The following is a 16,395-nucleotide window of genomic DNA, read 5'->3' as shown; positions in this document are numbered from 1 at the left end:
GGGTGCAGAACAGTTGACAAGTTCGGTAAAAATTTATGATAGTAATTTATCAATCCCAGGAACGACCTTAATTGTGAGACATTTTCAGGTGCTGAGGCTTTTATGACCGCTTCAATTTTTTCAGGTGACTTATGCAATCCTTCTTCATTAATTATGTGGCCACAATATGATATTTGTTTCTGGAAAAATTCGCACTTGGGGCGATTTGCTCATAGGCCCCATTCTCTCAGCCTAGTGAGCACCTGCTCCAAATTGGCATGGTGCTCGTTGTCGTTTTCTCCTGTTACAAGGATGTCGTCTAGGTAGCATTGAGTCCCCGGAATCCCTTGCAGGACTTGCTCCATAGCTCTTTGCCAGGTAGCTGGAGCTGATGCTACTCCGAAAACCATTCGATTGTACTGGTACATGCCTTTGTGTGTGTTTATCGTGAGATACTTTTTAGAGGCCTCCTCAACCTCCATCTGTAGATATGCCTGTGCCAAGTCAATTTTGGTGAAACGTTTCCCTTCGGATAGTGAGGCAAAAATATCTTCTATCCTCGGAAGAGGATACTGTACCATGTGAAGGACCAGGTTTACAGTCACCTTGAAGTCCCCACAGATGCAAATTTTTCTCTGTCCTTCAGCTTTATCATTATTCAACATTTTCTTCATGACCGGGACGATGGGTGTTGCCCACTCACTCCAATCTATCTTGGATAACACGCCTGCCTTTTCCAAATTCTCCAGCTCTGCCTCGACTGCTGGACGAATTGCGTATGGCACCAGCCTTGCCTTAAAAAACTTGGGAATTGCCGCATCTTCCACTTTTATTGAGGCGGTGACGCCTTTCAAGGTTCCTAGTTCCTGTTGAAACACTTCTTTGGCGTTGGCCAAGATGTCTTTTAATCATTCAGGTATGACGTCATCATCATTTTTTTTCTTACTGGTCACCGTCAGTGCCTGAATGGAGTACCAGTCTAAACGTATCTTCCTGATCCATTCACGTCCCAACAGCAGTGGACCACCATCTTGCAGAACGTATAAATACAACTTCTGTATTTCCTTGCCGTTGTATACAACAGGCACCCTTATTTTCCCTCTGGGGTATACTTTCTGCCCCGTATATGTTTTCAAGATAATGGATGTGTCTTTCAAAGGTATATGCGGAAATAGCCGCTCATAATCCCGTCGACTTATGATGGTCAGAGCTGATCCTGTACCTAGCTCCATTTTAACTGGGGACCCCGCTATCGTGAGGGTAACCCAAATGGTCTGGTAATCTTCTTTGGCAATTACATTATGTAATTTGAGACAGCTTAGTCTCTTGTTTCCGAGTCGCTATCGCTCTTCTGGTCTTCGGAGCTACTGTCCGTCATCATTTGTACCTTTCTGTACTTTTTCTTATTGATTTTTTTTCTGTCAGTGGATTTTTTGTTTCCAGATTGGCATACACGTGCAATGTGTCCCATCTTTCCGCATTGCCTGCATGCTTTGTCCTTGAACCAGCAGTCCCTCTGGTCATGGGTGGGTCTGCCGCAGCGATAACATCTCTCTAAACCCTGTGTCATTCCATGGGTGCTGAAGTCCTGTGGCTTTTGCTGTATCTCTGCAGCTCCTCTTGCTGCTGCTTCGTATGATACAGCCACACTGAAAGCCTTGTCCAGTGTTAAATCTTTCTCAGAAAGCAGCCTTTTCTGTGTTCCTTCACTTAGGAGACCACAGACGAATTTGTCTCGAAGAGAATCTGCCAGTCCTGCCCCGAATTGGCAGTGCTTTGACAGCTTTCTTAATTCGGTGAGGTAATCAGCGTTACTTTCATTCTTGTGCTGATTCCTCCTGAAGAATTTGAATCGTTCCGCTATCAGCAGCGGTGTTGGGTTTCAGTGCTCCTGTAGGGTATCAACAATCTCTTTAAAATTCTTGTCCATCGGTTTGGCTGGAGTGATTAAGTTTCGTAACAGCCTGTATGTCCTTGCGCCCATTAGATTTAGAAGTACCGATGCCTTTTTATCATCCTCTATTTCATTCGCTGTGCAATATACCTCCACTCTTTCCACATATGTGGTCCAATCCTCTACATCACTACCGAAAGCAATAATATTGCCAGTCTTAGGCATCCTGAAAAAAAAATGGCGCCTCCCGCGCTTTCCTTTCTTCCCTGCCGAGAAAAAATGGCGCGTCCCGCGCTTTCCCGCCGCTGCCGCTGCTGACAACGCTGTTCTCCGCGGTTTTTATTTATACAGATATTTTTAATAGTTGGAGACTCGTTCCCGCCGGACTCTCTGGGACTTTTCCCTCCCTTTGCTGGGTTCGAACGCCGACCTGCTTTGCAGCGCTGGCTGTCTCCCGAGTGCTCCACCCTTCGTCTCTGTTTGCCTCCGCCTTCGCTGCTCGGCCCCGCTGCAGAGCCAACTGATCGAGCCCCAGCCCGCCGCCCAGGAAAGATTATTGCAGTACCTGCCACCAGCCCGGCTAGCTGGTGAAACCACAGTTTTTTCTTTTTTTTTTCTTAGACCTTCGCCTGAGGAATCGATCTCCTTGAGGTGCTGCCGAATTGCAGGTAAGTCCGTTTCCAATTCGTCACCACTGTTGTATCCGTGTGTTAATGGAGACATGGAATGCAGGAGTTGGTTTAACAGGTGTTTACTGAACAAAGTCTGGAGGTGAACTAAAAGATACAAGACACTATACAGGCTTATATAGCCTGAGTGGCCACTACCGGCATTACAGTACACAGGGGCTCTTAAAGGCACATACACCACAGAACGCTTGCCTTTATTAGCTGTGGCATAGAATACAAGAGCTTCAACTGTATAAAACACTAGTTAGGCCTCAGCTAGAGTAATGCGTGCAGTTCTGGTCATCACATTACAGGAAAGATGTGATTACACTAGAGAGGGTACAGAGGAGATTTACAAGGATGTTGCCGGGAGCAGAGAATCTTAGCTATGAGGAAAGGCTGGATAGGCTGGGTCTGTTTACCTTGGAACAGAGGAGGCTGAGGGGAGACCTTATTGAGGTGTATAAAATTATGAGGGGCCTAGATAAAGTGGATAGAAAGGACCTATTTGCCTTAGCAGAGGGGTCAAAAACCAGGGGGCACAGATTTAAAGTAATTGGTGGAAGGTTTAGAGGGGATTTGAGGGGAAATTTCTTCACCCAGAGGGTTGTGGGGGTCTGAAGCTCACTGCCTGAAAGGGTGGTAGAGGCAGAAACCCTAATCATTAACAAAGTACTTGGATGTGCACTTGGGATGCTGTAACCTGCAGGGCTATGGACCAAGAGCTGGGAAGTGGGATTAGGCTCGGTAGCTCTATGTTGGCCGGCGCAGACATGATGGGCCGAAATGGCCTCCTTCCGTGCTGTAGCTTTCTATGATTCTATGATTCATTCAGCCCATCATGCCTGTCCCACTCCGCTGCTCTTTCCCCATTACCACGCAAAGCATTTATCCAATATCCACTATATGGTGAAAGGTTGGGGGCCCAGTCCAGGTCCCTCAGGAAGGCTAGGTCTGATTGCTCTCTGGAGTAGATCCCAGGGAAGGCTCAGTCTGAGGGCTCTCTGAAATAGATCTCTGGGGAAGGCTTAGTGTGTGGGTTCTCTGGAGTAGATCCCCGGGGAAGGCTTATTGTGAGGGCTCTCTGGAGTAGATCCCTGGGGAAGGCTCAGTGTGAGGGCTCTCTGGAGTAGATCCCTGGGGAAGGCTCAGTGTGAGGGCTCTCTGGATTAGATCCACGGGGAAGGCTCAGTCTGAGGGCTCTCTGGAGTAGATCCCAGGGGAAGGCTCAGTGTGAGGGCTCTCTGGAGTGGATCCCTGGGGAAGGCTCAGTCTGAGGGCTCTCTGGAGTAGATCCCTGGGGAAGGCTCAGTGTGAGGGCTCTCTGGAGTAGATCCCTGGGGAAGGCTCAGTGTGAGGGCTCTCTGGAGTAGATCCCTGGGGAAGGCTCAGTGTGAGGGCTCTCTGGAGTAGATCCACGGGGAAGGCTCAGTGTGAGGGCTCTCTGGAGTAGATCCCTGGGGAAGGCTCAGTCTGAGGGCTCTCTGGAGTAGATCCCTGGGGAAGGCTCAGTGTGAGGGCTCTCTGGAGTAGATCCCAGGGGAAGGCTCAGTCTGAGGGCTCTCTGGAGTAGATCCACGGGGAAGGCTCAGTCTGAGGGCTCTCTGGAGTAGATCCCAGGGGAAGGCTCAGTCTCAGGGCTCTCTGGAGTAGATCCCCGGGGAAGGCTTATTGTGAGGGCTCTCTGGAGTAGATCCCTGGGGAAGGCTCAGTGTGAGGGCTCTCTGGAGTAGATCCCTGGAGAAGGCTCAGCCTGAGGGCTCTCTGGAGTAGATCCCAGGGGAAGGCTCAGTCTCAGGGATCTCTGGAGTAGATCCCTGGGGAAGGCTCAGTGTGAGGGCTCTCTGGAGTAGATCCCTGGGGAAGGCTCAGTGTGAGGGCTCTCTGGAGTAGATCCCTGGGGAAGGCTCAGTCTGAGGGCTCTCTGGAGTAGATCCCAGGGGAAGGCTCAGTGTGAGGGCTCTCTGGAGTAGATCCCTGGGGAAGGCTCAGTCTGAGGGCTCTCTGGAGTAGATCCCTGGGGAAGGCTCAGTCTGAGGGCTATCTGGAGTAGATCCACGGGGAAGGCTCAGTGTGAGGGCTCTCTGGAGTAGATCCCTGGGGAAGGCTCAGTGTGAGGGCTCTCTGGAGTAGATCCCTGGGGAAGGCTCAGTCTGAGGGCTCTCTGGAGTAGATCCCAGGGGAAGGCTCAGTCTGAGGGCTCTCTGGAGTAGATCCCCGGGGAAGGCTTATTGTGAGGGCTCTCTGGAGTAGATCCCCGGGGAAGGCTTATTGTGAGGGCTCTCTGGAGTAGATCCCTGGGGAAGGCTCAGTGTGAGGGCTCTCTGGAGTAGATCCCTGGGGAAGGCTCGGTCTCAGGGCTCTCTGGAGTAGATCCCCGGGGAAGGCTTATTGTGAGGGCTCTCTGGAGTAGATCCCTGGGGAAGGCTCAGTGTGAGGGCTCTCTGGAGTAGATCCCTGGGGAAGGCTCAGTCTGAGGGCTCTCTGGAGTAGATCCCTGGGGAAGGCTCAGAGTGAGGGCTCTCTGGAGTAGATCCCAGGGGAAGGCTCAGTCTCAGGGCTCTCTGGAGTAGATCCCCGGGGAAGGCTTATTGTGAGGGCTCTCTGGAGTAGATCCCTGGGGAAGGCTCAGTGTGAGGGCTCTCTGGAGTAGATCCCTGGGGAAGGCTCAGTCTGAGGGCTCTCTGGAGTAGATCCCTGGGGAAGGCTCAGTGTGAGGGCTCTCTGGAGTAGATCCCTGGGGAAGGCTCAGTCTGAGGGCTCTCTGGAGTAGATCCCTGGGGAAGGCTCAGTCTGAGGGCTCTCTGGAGTAGATCCCTGGGGAAGGCTCAGTCTGAGGGCTCTCTGGAGTAGATCCCAGGGAAGGCTCAGTCTGAGGGCTCTCTGAAATAGATCTCTGGGGAAGGCTCAGTGTGAGGGCTCTCTGGAGTAGATCCCTGGGGAAGGCTCAGTCTCAGGGCTCTCTGGATTAGATCCCTGGGGAAGGCTCAGTCTCAGGGCTCTCTGGATTAGATCCAAGGGGAAGGCTCAGTGTGAGGGCTCTCTGGAGTAGATCCCTGGGGAAGGCTCAGTCTGAGGGCTCTCTGGATTAGATCCAAGGGGAAGGCTCAGTCTCAGGGCTCTCTGGAGTAGATCCCAGGGAAGGCTCGGTATGAGGGCTCTCTGGAGTAGATCCCTGGGGAAGGCTCAGTCTGAGGGCTCTCTGGAGTAGATCCCAGGGGAAGGCTCAGTCTGAGGGCTCTCTGGAGTAGATCCCTGGGGAAGGCTCAGTCTGAGGGCTCTCTGGAGTAGATCCCAGGGGAAGGCTCAGTCTGAGGGCTCTCTGGAGTAGATCCCTGGGGAAGGCTCGGTCTGAGGGCTCTCTGGGGTAGATTCTGGGGAAGGCTCGTTCTGAGGGCCCTCTGAAATAGATCTCTGGGGAAGGCTTGTTCTGTGGGCTCTCTGGAGTAGATCCCAGGGGACGTCTCAGTCTGAGGGCTCTCTGGAGTAGATCCCAGGGAAGGCTCAGTCTGAGGGCTCTCTGGAGTAGATCCCTGGGAAATACTCGGTCTGAGGTCTCTTTGGAGCAGATCCATGGTGAAGGCTCGGTGTGAGGGCTCTCTGGAGTAGATCCCTGGAAAAGGCTTGGCGTGAGGGCTCTCTGGAGTAGATCTCCAGGGAAGGTTCGGTCTGAAGGCTCTCTGGAGTAGATCCATGGGGAAAGCTCGGTGTGAGGGCTCTCTGGAGTAGATCCCTGGGAAAGGCTTGGCGTGAGGTCTCTCTGGAGTAGATCTCCAGGGAAGGTTCGGTCTGAAGGCTCTCTGGAGTAGATCCCTGGGGAAGGCTCGGTGTGAGGACTCTCCGGAGTAGATCCTTGGGGAAGGCTCAGTCTGACGGCTCTCTGGAGTAGATCCCTGGGGAAGGCTCATTCTGAGGGCTCTCTGGAGTAGATCCCAGTGAAGGTTCGGTCTGAGGGCTCTCTGAAGTAGATCCCAGGGGAGGCTCGGTCTGAGGACTCTCTTGATTAGATCGCAGGGAAGGCTCGGTGTGAGGGCTCTCTGGAGTAGATCCCTGCGGAAGGCTCGGTGTGAGGGCTCTCTGGAGTAACTCCCTGGAGAAAGCTCATTCTGAGAGCTCTCTGGAGTAGATCCCCGGGGAAGGCTACGTGTGAGGGCTCTCTGGACTAGTTTCCAGGGAAGGCTCGGTCTGAGGGCTCTCTGGAGAAAGCTCGGTCTGAGGGCTCTCTGGAGTAGATCCCAGGGAAGGCTCAGTCTGAGGGCTCTCTGGAGTAGATCCCCAGGGAAGGCTCGGTCTGAGGGCCCTCTGGAGTAGATCCCTGGGGAATGCTCGGTGTGAGGGCTCTCTGGAGTTCAGCTCACAGGGAACATCCTGCATTGTATTTGTGTGTTTCATTCTGCAAAGCATTGCTGTGCAATGTGGAATGTGGAATATAGATGGAATCTGACCATCAAGAGGACCTTCCCACCTCTGGTGAGCAAGGAGCTGAAGTGGGAGGGCCAGTAACCCAGCTTGCAAACAGAGATGTTCGGAGTTAATGGATTGCCCAGTGCTTTGCCTGATCTATTCCTTCTCCTCAGGTATCAGCTGTGTCTCAGTGGGTAGCCCTCAATAATAATAATTCAACTTTATTGTCATTGCACAAGTACATGAACAACGAAATGTGATCTTGCAAGCTCCCATGACTGGGAGAAGCAAAGCCGCTGCGTCGGTGCGTGCCGCCATTCCATTTCCACCATTCCTCCTGTCCGACAATCTTCAGCCCACCGCCCAGGCCTGCTCACCAACCGCTCCTCCCGTGACCTTCTCACCAACCGCCCCTCCTCAGGGCTCCTTCCGTGACCTTCTGCACCTGGTCTTCCCTGATGTTTACCCCTCCAGGTACTAACCAGGCCTGGCTCTGCTGTAGCTTCCAAGCCTTGCCAGTGACCCTGTCCCTAGTCCCAGGTCGCCTCTGCGTCAGAAGGTTGTGGGTTCAAGACGCATTCCAGCGGCTTGAGCACATAATCTAGGCTGACATTCCAGTGCAATGTTGAGGGATTGCTGCACTGCCAGAGGTGCCATCTTTCAGATGAGACGTTAAACCGAGGCCCTGTCTGCTCTCTCAGGTGGACGTAAAAAATCCCATGACATAATTAAAGAAGAACAGAGGAGTTCTCCCAGTGTCCTGGCCAACATTTATCCCGCAACAGAAAAAAACCTCATTATGACATTGCTGTTTATGGGATCTTGCTGTGCACACATTGGCTGCTGCATTTCCTAAATTACTACAGTGATTACACTTTAAAAAGTACTTCGTTGGCTATACAACATTTTGGGACATTCTGAGGTTGTGAAAGGTGCTGTATAGAAATCTATCCATATAATATATAAATAGAATTCAAAAGCAGAGAAGTTATGTTGAAGTTGTATAGAACCTTGTTTAGACCACACTTGGAGTACTGTGCACAGTTCTGGTCTCCATCTTACAAAAAGGATAGAGAACTACTGGAGAAAGTGCAAACAAGATTTAAAAGGATAATGCCAGAACTGAGAGCTTATAACTATCAGGAAAGACTGAACAGGCTGGGGCTCTTTTCTCTAGAAAAGAAAAGGCTGAGGGATGACCTGATAGAGGTCTTGAAGATTATGAAGGGGCTTGATACGGTTGATGTAGAGAAGATGTTTCCACTTGTGGGGGAATCCAAAACTAGGGGCCATAAATATAAGATAGTCACCAATAAATCCAAGAGGGAATTCAGGAGAAACTTCTTTACCCAGAGAGTGGTGAGAATGTGGAACTCGCTACCACAGGGAGTGGTTGAGATGAATAGTATAGATGCATTTAAGAGGAAGGTGGATAAGTACATGATGGAGACAGGAATGGAAGGGAATGCTGATAGGGGGAGCTGAAGTAAGATGGGAGGAGGCTCGTGTGGAGCAGAAACACCAGCAGAGACCTCTTGGGCAGAATGGTCTGTTTCTGTGCTGTAAATTGTAAACTGTATGTAAATACAAGTTCGCTCTCTTCTTTCTTACAAACATTCTCCAAACCCTGCATTAGCAATCCTCAATACACGCTGTACCTGTCCTTTCACCCTGCAACCTCTGAGCCAACTATCATAAACAGGAAACCTGACTCCGTACCTGCTTTGAAACCTCACTGTAGACAAAGCTGAAAAATCAAAAGAAGTGAATTTCTTTAACAGATAACACAATAATAACCTTAACGTAATGTCTCAACCCATAACGCGTTACTTAAATAGCCTTCCTAACTATCCTATTAGCTGCTCACTCAGTGAGTTCAGCATGGCTGGTGGAAGGCTGATGATGCTCAAGTGAGGAACCTTGAGACACTCGTGGTCGATGCCCTCTGGGAGCTCAGGCCTGACGGGGCAGCGCTCGAGACTGCAGGGCCTCATCTGCTACCGAGTCCGGTCTGGCTGGCTTCTGGCCCAGGAGCGGTCGTTGGTTATGGGGTGGCGAAGGAGCAGGCATGCTAACGTCCTGAGAGAGGGCAACATGTGCCACTCCCATGATGCTGCAGCCCATGACTCCCACTGACCATCAGGAGGAGACACCTGCAGGAGATCAGCCACGTGATTGAAGCCTCTGTCCATGTGGTCCACCAGCCTAGCCAAGGTGATGAAGCTGTTGGACACCAACACTTGAATCAGCACCACACTGAGCTTCTATCAAAGCTGTTAGAGCTGGTGTCACAGACAGCTGGTGAGGATCCGGCTACAGCGTCCAGAGAGGTGACCTCATGCTCCATGGTAAACTGCAGAGTGCTGACGCCCTGCGTACCTCATACAACTGCACGTGTGCAGAAGGGAGTTTTCTTTTGAAGGCAGGGTCCCCTGAAGTCAGCATCTCTGTCCCCAGTAGAGCTTGAAGCTGCGCTTGCCCAGTGGTGAGCGACCGTCTGGGCTGTCCCTTCCTCTAGCTCCTGCTCCTGCTCGCTTGTCCTGAGTTATTCCCCAAGTGCAGACCCCTCTAACCCGCTATCTAATCCACCCAGAGTGACAATTTCTGTGCTGGTGCTCGAGATGGATGGGCTGAATGTGATTGCTTCTTCCTCTGAGTCCTCTTCTACAGGCTCCAGGTGCTGAGAAGGAGTTAGAGAAAGGGGAGAGGGACAAGGGTTAGCATGGCACTGATCGTCTAGACAGTAGTAGATGATTGACAGCATTATGCAGTATTGGTTGCCATGCTGCCTGAATGAGTGATTCCTAGAGAATCAATAAAGGATACAAGTAATAGGCCAATCCCCTGCTCAGTGTGGCTTCCAGCTTCACCATTACCGATGCTTCTAGCTCTGGATGATGCCTATGGCTGCTGCTCCACCTGCTGTGGGCCTGGAGGTTTACTGGTCCTCCCCCAGTTTTGCTCCTCTCACTTGTGTTGTGAGTCATTTTCTCCTGTAGAAAGAGAGAGGGGGAGTAGGTGTTGAAAGAGGATGTGTAGATGTGGGGCTTAGAGGCAGCTTTGGGAAATCGAAACTTAAAATGCATTTCTGTGAAAAGGACTTTGTGTTTGAAAAGCCAGACAGCTAGGCAAACACTGTATATGTATTGCATCAGATCGGAACAGATCGAACCCAGTTAGGCCTAAGCATGAGGCCATTAGTTTATCCGTATAAATAATCGGAAACAGCTCAAGGAAGCCACCAAGGCTGGACAGGCCGATTAAAATGCATTAATGACAATACAACTCGGACATCAGGCCATCAGGTGCGATAAACGGCCATCTAAAGCCAGTTAGTTCAGATTGGTATAATCATTTAAAACAGCCCGCCAAAAGTTAAACAATGGAATGACCAGGTTTGGCGCGCAGATAAGGGCCTTCGGAAGGCGTATAATTGTAGGCCCATCAGTAGCAATCGCTCTCTTGACTCTTGACTCTGACCTCAGGTCTGGCCTTGGGCTGCTGCCGCCCGTACTCATGCCCTGGCCTCGTGGTGGGTTCACTTCTCGCACCCCACATTGGGAAAACAACCAAGGACATCCGTACCAATCGCGGGAGGGGAACGAGACCCGAGTCCAAAGTCACACAGGACACACGGGCCACGAAACGAAATGAGATGAAGAACAGGGTAAAGACCTGACAAGAGCAGAGAAGGGCAGCAAAAGACGCATTGATAAAAGCCAAATGCCTAGTTATAAGCTGGCGTTTGGTGGAAGAATTTAGACGAATACGCTAGCTTCTGACGCTTGGGTAGTAAAATCAAACCAGCAGTGAAGACCGCCAGCCGCCCCATCACCACCGACGACCGCCTGAGGGAGAAGAAGAAGAGAACCCATCGCGACGAGACGATGATGGTAGCTGAGGAGAGGAAAGGTGTGTTATAGCAATAGCTCCAGCACCGCGCCCTGAGACTGCGTGGCGACGGAGTACCCCAAAGGACAGGAGGCCAAACCTCAAAAAACGCAACTGTTAAAGCAACAGGCTTTGGCTTGGTGAGCATGAATTCCTGGCCCCTCATAGCTTAATCTAGTTAGGTATAGGGGGTGGGATAAGGATAAGGGGATTGTTAATGTAGTTGTTTGTTCCTCAATGTGCCATGTGTTCCCCATTCCCTATATAAGTATAATTATTGTTTATGCCTGTAATTTTTACCAGTAGCTTCTCACCAGACTGTATTTTTAATCTGTTTTAATAAAATCTTGGTTTTCTTACACCGAACCACATGTCTACTCGATTTACTGTATCGCCGCCTGCACCTAATTCCGGTGTCTAGAACCCAGGGGTGTGGGAGCGATTTGAACCACTCACAGGCAGTCAGGGGCATAACTGACTCGCCACCCGCCAAGAACCCCCTGCAGAAAATGGCGACCGCGGCACGACACCGGCAGCAGGGCTGCGATACAGTAGACAATGGTTCGGATGAGCAAACCATGATGGAGGAAAGGATTACTGATTATGTGTTTAGCAAGGTGAATATCACAAAGAAGTGGATCACCACTCTGTTAAGGGCTGGGCGTCCGGTAGATGCAGCAGCTAAGTGGACAGAGGGAAAGGAACACAAGTGGTCCTTAGAGAAGGCAGTCTGGCTGATGTGTTTCAAAAAGCAGGTCAAACTTTTGGACAGGCTCGTTGCAGCACAGGCAGCCGAGTTAAAGGAGTCAGTCCTGGAGATCCAGGATAAGGCTCTAGCAGGGGAGAAGTTATTGGTAGCATTGCAGGCCCTGAATCAGGAGAGAGTGTATTTAATGGGAAAACACAAGGCCCAGTTGGAATACGTACAGTGCCAAGTCACTGAAGCCAAGGGAAATGAGTTAAGGTTGCGGGAGAAGAATGCCCGCTTGGCAAGTCAAGTTAGGGAACAGGAGGAGAAAGTACAGGTGGTAAAGGCAGCTTACAAGCTAGCGAGCGAACGGGGATTTGAGGAGGCAGACCACGGCCCCTGCAAAGAGCGGATAGAAAATCTGAGCCTGGCCCTCAGGAAGGCAAAAGGCATGGTGTGCCACATAAGCCCAAAGGCAGGTCAGGCGGATTTTATGGGGAACAATGGGAGGACGGTTCCAACATCACCGGTAGTGCCCAGGGACGACCCGGTTGAGGGACAGGAGGTCTCACAACCACCACCCGTAGCGCCAAGCTTCAGCTAGGTCTGGCAGCAAGGGGGGGTGGAGCCAGAGGTGGGAGCGGAGGTGGAGCAACCCCCGCCAGAGAGGTCGGAGCCGGGACCGATGTGCCCAGCACGTCATCGGAGGTTCGGCCCACCCGTCAATGGCGACGATGAGGGACCCCTCCAAAACCAGTTCCTATTACCCTATAGCACCCAATGGCTTAGGGCTATGGTGAACCATATCCCAAAGCTCTCCGAAAAAGGAGACCCCTCGATCCACTTCAGGGACATAGAGCAGGCAGCCAGTGTCAACGACTGCGACGGCGCTGAGCAGGCCAAGATGCTGCTATTCTCCCTGGAGAGTAGTCTCCTCCAATCCCTCTCTGATGAGTGTAAGAGGGGGCAGAGCAGGTACGTGGAGCTTAGAGGTGCGGTCTTGGATACCATGGGGATGAATGAGGGAAGTCCTTTCTCCCGTGTGGAGAAGATGGTCCAGCTCACAGGGGAAACCCCGCAGGCTTTCGCGGACCGGTTATGGCCGGTGTAGCGGAGGGCCTGCCCAAGGATGCAGAACTGGGTGTTCCTGAACAGGAATGCCCTGGCCCATTGGCTCCATTGCCTGGTGGCGAACAGCTTGCCACAGGTCCGGGCCAAGGCAGAAGTCTGGATCGACCCCAAGAAACCCCAGACAACCGAACTTATGGTGATCAGACAATTGACTCTTTCCTATAAAAATGGTAGGGGAACCGATGCAAACCCACCTAAGGGGATGGTGCATGAGGTAAAACCCGGACTGGGTAGGAAAGAGTGGCTCCAGGAAGGGAATAACCCCCCCAACACAAAGACGAATTGTTACGGGTGCAGGAAGGATGGTCACGGGCGGAAGGAGAGCAAAAACCCTTGGAAAGATAACAAGGGAAAGGATTCCACAGCCCCAGCCCAAAAGGCGGAGGCAGGAATCACTCCCGCAGCGGTCGGGTCACTTTTGGACACCATGAGGTCCTTATTGACTGGCCAGGGGAGAGTAGCAGCAGCTACCGGTGCTCTGACCCCATCAGCCCCATCCAACCCACAGCCCTGACTAGAGCCAGCGCAGACTGTTTACCAGTGTTCTCTCCGGTATGATGAATGGAAAAGACCCCTCTTGGAGATGGAGGTCGAAAAGTTGACGGGGACCTATCTGTTGGACATGGGGGCATCATGCACTGTGGTCTACTCAGCTAACCCCACCACCTTGCCTCTATCTAACGGGGTCCCATACAGTCTGTCAGGGTTCACAGGCAAAGAACAGGCCGGCTCGTATTCCATCCCACTCGCCATTCGTTTAGGACCGCTCCGCTCTAAGTGGACCTGTGTCCTGATGAAATGGGAAGTGGAGGGTGGAAGAGGGGTCCTGGGAGCCAACTTTATTGTAGGCCACCGGGTCCTAGTAGATTTGAGAAATCATTGCCTATGGGGGGCAGGTAAAGGAAAGAACTGTGAGGTAGTAGTAATCCCAGGAAAGGAAGGGAAGGGGACCCTATGCACCATGAAGCCCAAAGAGGGTTATAACCTCGAGCTTATGGTCAGTAACACCCCACAGGAGTTTCAGGCATTTGTGCAGGCCCACCTGGCCACATTTGCCACACACAAACATGACTGCAGGAGGGTCAACGGGTTTGAGGTCAGCGTAGACGGGGCCCCATGGCCCAACCACAGAAACAGTATAATTTCCCTAGGGAAGCAGAGCCAGACATGGAAGAAGCCATGTACCCATTAGTACAGCAGGGAGTTCTGAGACCGATAGTAACCCACGTGAATTCTACATTGTGGCCGGTTAGAAAGCCGGACAATTCCTGGAGGGCCAAAGTGGGCTATCGGTTGCTCAATAGTAACATCCCAGCCTGTGCACCCACGGTAGCAGCAGTTGCCGACCTGATAGGAAGTATTCCAGCATCCGCGACCACTTTCACGGTGCTGGATATTTCCAACAGGTTTTGGTACGTCCCTTTAAGGAGGGAGGATCAGTACAAGTTTGCCGTAACATTTAAAGGGCAACAGTACACGTGGAACTGCTTGCCTCAGGGCTTCCATAACAGCCCCAGCATTTTCCATCAGTGAATGGCAAACATTTTAAAGTAGTTCAGCCAGCCCAGACAGTTGGTACAATATGTGGATGACCTGCTTCTCTTCACCAACTCGAGAGAGGAGCATGGCCCACTATTGGCCGAACTGCTGGAGCTGCTTGGGCAGAAGGGTTTTAAGGTAAACCCCAAGAAAGCGCAGATCGGCCAGCAGGAGGTGAAATTCCTAGGCCTGACCGTACGCGCTGGAGAAAGGGCCATAGATAAGTCTAGGAGAGAAGCGGTACAAGAGCTACCTGTCCCCAACACAGTGACGGGTGTGAGGTCATTTCTAGGGCTAACCGGGCAATGCAGGGACTTTATTGAGGACTATGCAGGCAAAGCAGCCCCTCTGCTCCGACTCCTACACAAGGGAGTGGAGTGGCTTTGGGCTGAGGGTTGCCAGGCAGCATTTGTTAGGCTCAAGAAAGACCTGCAGACCGCACCAGCCCTAGGGGCTATAGATGGGGGGAAAGAGTTTTTCCTGGAGGTAGCAGCCAGCGGGGACAGCCTGAGTGCTGTGCTGCTCCAAGAGCGGCACGGCCGGCTGAGGCCGGTGGTCTACTCCTCCAGGATACTCACGGATGTGGAGAGGAGCTACTCCAACTGTGAGCAGCACCTCTTGGCCACACATTGGGCTGTGAAAAGATCGCTGATCTTCACAGGCACCTCTCCCATCACACTCCTCACCCATCACACACCCACCCAGATGCTTCTGGATGGGAGGATCCAGGACGGAACAGTGAGCAGTGCCCGCATTGCCCGCTGGACCTTGCTCCCCTCACAGATGGATCCTAAAGTGAAGGGTCTCTGTGAGTCAAAGCTCGCAGCCAACCTGGTATATCCTGGAACAGCCCACCGGTGTTCCATAGAAGGTGTTTGGGAAGTGAACATAGGTTTATGGGCCGGGAAACATCCCACAGGCCGTGAAATCTATGTAGACGGTTCCAGCATGGTACCTGCTGGCGAGTGTCTCACGGGGTGTGGAGTTTATGACCCAGCGGCAAACATTGCCCTGACGATTAAACTCCGCAGCACCATGAGCGCCCAGCAGGCTGAACTGCCCATGGTAGTGTACGTCGTTACACACCCCAAAATCTTCCCCACCCCCTACATGATTTGCTCGGACAGCATGTTCACGTACAATTCATGTACGGAGTACCTGGCCATCTGGTCCCGCCGCGGATACACCTCCGCCGACGGGAGACCCCTCACATTAAAACCCCTGCTGGAAAAGATCCTGGCCGCAGTGGGGGAGGAAGGGGAGGTTTTCATCCACAAGGTGAAGGCCCATTCCTCCACAGAACCCCGCAGCCAAGGCAACCAGCAGGCTGAAATGCTCGCCAAGGAGGGTGCACTCACAGGCACTTTCTGGGACCCATTTGGGTCCAAACCCATGGTGGCAGTCAGAGGTAGGGACGGGACCCAAGGGCGTGCAGGGGTACTGTTAGCCCCAGACCTTAAGACGGTCCAAGCCCAAGACCCCGTCCTCAAGGCAGTCCTCAGTGCAGTGACTGAGGGTAAAGGGGTAGAGGGTCCGTACGGCACAGCAACCCTCTCCGTAAAAGAGGGCATGCTGTTCCGGGGGGAAAAGTGGGTTGTGCCACAGCAACACCAGAGGGAATTCCTTCAACTGGCCCATGAGGGTCCAGGAGCAGGACACCCCGGGCCTGAGACCACCTGGCAGCGGGTGGAACAGGCGGGATGGTGGCCGGGACTCAGGGAAGATGTCCGCGAGTTCTGTGCAGGCTGTCTTGTGTGCGCTGCTAACAACCCTGACCCCCACAAAAGGAAGGTACCTATGGGACACATCAGGAGGGTAGAGGGACCATGGCAGTCGATACAAGTCGACTACATCGGGCCCCTGCCCACCGCCCAGGGAGGCTATAATTACTGCCTAGTCCTGGTGGATGTGTTCACCAAATGGGTAGAGGCCTTCCCCTGCAGAACAGCCACAGCTCTGAGTACTGCCAGGATCCGGGTCCGGGAAGGGTTCTCGCGGTGGGGACTACCACAGTATGTGGAGTCCGACCAAGGGAGTCACTTCACCGGAGAGATTATGCAGAATACCCGTATGCTGCTAGGCACCGAGGGGAAGTGGCACGTGGCCCACAACCCACAGTCATCAGGGATTGTGGAGAGACTGAATAGGAACCTAAAAGAAAGATTGAGGAAGGAGATGGTGGAATCGCCCCGTAAATGGGC

Source organism: Somniosus microcephalus, chromosome 6 (genome assembly GCF_052327205.1).
Source record: "Somniosus microcephalus isolate GS21.2 chromosome 6, FLI_Smic_1.0, whole genome shotgun sequence".
NCBI lineage: Eukaryota > Metazoa > Chordata > Chondrichthyes > Squaliformes > Somniosidae > Somniosus > Somniosus microcephalus.
The sequence above is the reverse complement of the archived record's forward strand: the minus strand, read 5'-3'. Positions refer to the sequence as shown.